At 45.4% G+C, this 4,551-nt stretch overlaps 1 protein-coding gene across 5 annotated transcripts in view; it reads right to left on the bottom strand.

Moving 5' to 3' along the window:
• Positions 1-4,551, bottom strand: part of MICU1 (mitochondrial calcium uptake 1) — a 285,211-nt gene that overhangs the window by 11,073 nt on the left and 269,587 nt on the right. The gene's annotated exons all lie outside the window — the stretch shown is intronic.

A 4,551-nucleotide genomic window follows, 5' to 3' on the forward strand; every position in this document is an offset into this window, starting at 1 on the left:
CTCCAGCCTGGGCAACAAGAGTAAGACTCTGTCTCAAAAAAAAAAAAAAGAATGCCTACAGCAGGCATTGTGACTCACCCTTATAATCCCAGCACTTTAGGAGGCCGGGGGTAGCAGACTGCTTGAGCTCACGAGTTCGAGACGAGCATGAGCAACATGGCGAAACCCTGTCTCTACAAAAAATGCAAAACATTAGCCCGGCATGGTGGCGCACACCAGCTACTTGGGAGGCTGAGGTGAGAGGATAGCTTGAGCCCAAGAGGCAGAGGTTTCAGTGACCTGAGATGGCGCCACTGTATTCCAGCCTGTGCAACAGAGTGAGATATAGAAATATATAAATGGGGGTGGGAACAAGGAGGCTTGTCTGTGGTGTGAGTACACTAAGGCTTCACGCCTCAGTGGCTGATTGACAGCTAAGTGCCTGCACAGTGAGTCCTTGCCCAGCTGTGTCCCTCCTCCCTACTGGTTTTGCACCAGACTTCTTCCAACTGAGTCCATTGGGATATGCACTGGCCCTTGTCTTAATAGTTCAGGATGCATATCTTTCTTTTTGTTTTGAGACAGAGTCTTACTCTGTCCACTAGACTGTAGTGCAGTGGCACAATCTCAGCTCACTGCAACTGCTGCCTTCCGGGTTCAAGCGATTCTCCTGCTTCAGCCTCCTGAGTAGCTGGGACCACTGGTGCCCGCCACCATGCCTGGCTAATTTTTATATTTTTAGTAGAGACGGAGTTTCACCACGTTGGCCAAGGTGGTCTCGAACTCCTGACCTCAGGAGATCTGCCCACCTTGGCCTCTCAAAGTGCTGGGATTACAGGCGTGAGCCACTGCGCCCAGCGTGCCTGGCCAATAGTTCAGGATGCCTATCTTTCTTTAAAAATATATATATTTTTAGACCTCAGCAAAAAATCACTTTTCTCTTGCCGTTTTCTCTTTCCCTGACATTTACTGTCAAACACTAGCAATTATGTTAGAATTGGGTTCTCATGAAAGACAAGACAGGAAGGACCAGGCAATTTCCACCGCCTTCTCTCTCATTTATCCTCAAACCTGGTCTAGCTACACCTATAAATCATGTTATTGCATCTGGACACATTCTTAAGTGAGGTAAAATGAGGGAAAGAAAAGGATTAATTTCCATTTATGCTGGTAATGAAGGGCTCTCTATAATCATCCCATTAGATTCATCCAGAAGCCAAGTGAACTTAAACTAGAACCAGAATGCCTTGTTTATTGCATTCCTATAATTTCAGTTCCTGTTATCAGCCCATCTTGCCATTTTTTTTTTCACATTTGATCTTTCACTTTGCCTCTATAGCCTCCATATATTCACCCGATATGGTTTAGATTTGTGTCCCCACCCAAATCTCATGTCAAATTGTAATTCCCAGGCCAGGCGCGGTGGCTCACACCTGTAATCCCAGCACTTTGGGAGGCCGAGGCAGGTGGATCACCTGAGGTCAGGAGTTTGAGACCAGCCTGGCCAACATGGTGAAACCCTGCCTCCACTAAAATAAATACAAAAATTAGCTGGGCGTGGTGGTGCACCCCTATAGTCCGAGCTACTCAGGAGGCTGAGGCAGGAGAATTGCTTGAACCTGGGAGGCAGAGGTTGCAGTGAGCCAAGATTGTGCCACTGCTCTCCAGTCTCGGTTACAGAGCAAGACTATGTCTCATAAAAACAAAACAAAAACAAAAACAAAACAACAAAAAACCCTGAAAAACCAAAAACAAATGGTAATCCCCAGTGTTGGAGGAGGGGCCTGGTGGGAGGTAGCTGGATCATGGGGGCAGATTTCCCCCTTGCTGTTCTCATGATAGTGAGTGAGTTCTCATGAGATCTGGTTGTTTAAGTGTGTGTGGCACCTCCCACCTGTCTCTCTTCCTCCTGCTCTGGCCATGTGAGACGTGCCTCCTTCCTCTACACCTTCCACCAGGATTAGAAGTTTCCTGAGGCCTCCTCAGCCATGCTTCCTGTACAGCCTGTGGAACTGTGAGCCAATTAAGCCTCTTCTGTATAAATTACCCAGTCTCAGGTAATCCTTTATAGCAATGCAAGAATTAATTAATATATCACCACAGTGCCCCCAACGTCAGCAGATGCAAATACCGGAGCAATGCAGTGGAGCAAGGTGACGCGGTAGAAAACAACGTTTGGAGTAACGGGACCTGGGCTCCAGTTCTGGCTCCACCACCAATGTGCTGTGTGACCCGGACGGAGTCACTTGATCTCTTTAGATTTAATTTTCTCATGTTCAAGTGGAGGGATGCACCAGACAACTGCTGAGGCAGCTTACTAGCACAAAGAAGAGTTTATTGCTGTCATCAAGAATCTGAGGGTGGGGATGGGGTGGAAATATACCATCTTTTCTCTGAGGATCTGAGTTAGGGTGAAGAAGAAACTAACATTCCTTGGTGCTAAAAGACTGAAGTATAAGATACTGTGGTGGATATTCATGAGATGTATGTTGGGAAATCTGTAAGACTGCAGAGCTCTAGAGTTTAGAAATTTAGCCTCACAAATCTGGATACTTGATTTGGCTCAGGAAGAACTTATTCCTGCTAACTACACTGTTCACAGAAGGAACAGAAATCAGGCCAATTTGCAATGAGAATAGTAACTATTAAGAGAACTACAATGATGACAGCTGGTCATTATACTTCTCAGTAGGAAAGCTACTAAGGAAACTCCATTCACCTCAGAAGATTAACCTCAAAAGATTACTCAGTGAAAACAGAACGAGATCAGAAGGAACTGGAAGCGCTCAAACTGTGATTGCCTACAGCTCTACTCTTCGCCACCACAGTAATGTGTCCTGAGAAGGGGATCAGAACCTGTTCTGTGTTAGATAAACATGAACACTTTCTGTTAACCATTCCTTTCTCTGCATTTCGTATCAACCTTAAGCTTCTAACTTGCTTTTCTCTTTTCCAGTTCTTCCATTCTCTCAGGGCACAGCCTTCGGCAACTGTCTTGATATTTCAAGTACTCATCTTCTCCCCATGAAGATGGTGCCCTTTCCTGTAAATAAACCATTAATTAAATAATACTCAAGGATGTCAGTGAGAGCTCTTGACAATTTCTAGTGAGAGGCTCATTAAACTGGTATTAAGTGGTTGTAGAATAGGAACTTCTGGAGGCCTCCAGCAAGAATGCCTCATTACAGATGCCATCTCTTCACAGAAAGTTAGAGATTATGTTCCATCTCACATGGAGAGGGCTCTGGTGTCCTTCCTACGATAGGAAGAAGAACTAGGGCTGCTAAATTATTGTAGCCCAAACCACTGGGATGTTAGCCAGCAAACAGCCTAGCTGGGGTCCCCTTTCATGGTACAAGATCCTCATTATAGGCCCCTGGGGTATGAATCAGAGTCGTGAAGGAAGCCAACATTTAACTAGCTGGTGAGCTGTCAAACTAGGAGCACCTGGGATGAGTGGGATGACAGCAGATTACAAGCCAAGTGCTTGACAGCTGGTCCTGAGAGTTGGTTCATTCATATTTGCTTCCAATATCTCTGAATCCAAAGCCATAAACCACAGCAAGCAGAACAAGTTTTCCTCCCAGGTCTTGACTTTCCTATGCAGACCAGTTGTTGATACTAGAATTCTGGCCTCCCTATTTGATGATGCTAACTGATTGATGGTTGGGATTCCAGTTCCCGATCTGAAAGATGGCTACAGGGAGCATGAAGGCACCCCAGTGAAGGCCTAGCTTTCTAAATATTTTTGTACAAATCTGGCTCAGCTGCCTGAACAATGGATTTAAGCATGATTGGGTGATTCCTATTAGAATGGGATGGGAGAGAATTTGTAGAAGTGGGCTCAACTGGTACTCAAAAGTCTGGCACCATCTGGCTTTTTGCAAAGTCCAGGCAGAATCTGAGTTGTGTCAGGTCCCCAATTTACTCTCCGGCATGATTCATGACTGGCCATTTCAACAGTAAAAAGAAACCCTGAGTTTGTGTGACATAATATCAGAAACTACATACATAAATCTATTCACCACAATAGTTAAACAGAAGAGCTCTGGAGTGATGTGAGCCCAAATGTCCACTTGGAATCAGAGCATCTTAGAACTGGAAGATACCTCAGAGGAAATGTGAAGTGAAATAATTTGCCCAGGGTCACAATGCTAGATGGTAACAGAGCTGGGTCTCGACTTTTGGCTGGTGCTCTTTCCCTATACACACTGGGTCTACATGATCCCTTCCATATACGGACAATATCAATTCCTCCATGAATCTGTCACCCTAAGGAGAAAGGGTTTAGATTAAAGAAAAGTCACATGAGAAATACTCAAGTCCTTTTGGTGAGGGATGAATAATTGAGTAACTAGGAGTTGTGAGGCGCCAGCATTAATTATAGGTTGGCTGTGGATCTGACTACCCCCTACGGTGGAAGACACTGAGTACTGCCTAGGAACTCATACCGACAATTTTAGGGACAACTTAAAAAGTATTCTGGCCAGGCGCGGTGGCTCAAGCCTGTAATCCCAGCACTTTGGGAGGCTGAGACGGGCGGATCACGAGGTCAGGAGATGGAGACCATCC

The sequence above is a fragment of the Colobus angolensis genome, unplaced genomic scaffold (assembly GCF_000951035.1).
Source record: "Colobus angolensis palliatus isolate OR3802 unplaced genomic scaffold, Cang.pa_1.0 Scaffold12, whole genome shotgun sequence".
In the NCBI taxonomy this organism is placed as follows: domain Eukaryota; kingdom Metazoa; phylum Chordata; class Mammalia; order Primates; family Cercopithecidae; genus Colobus; species Colobus angolensis.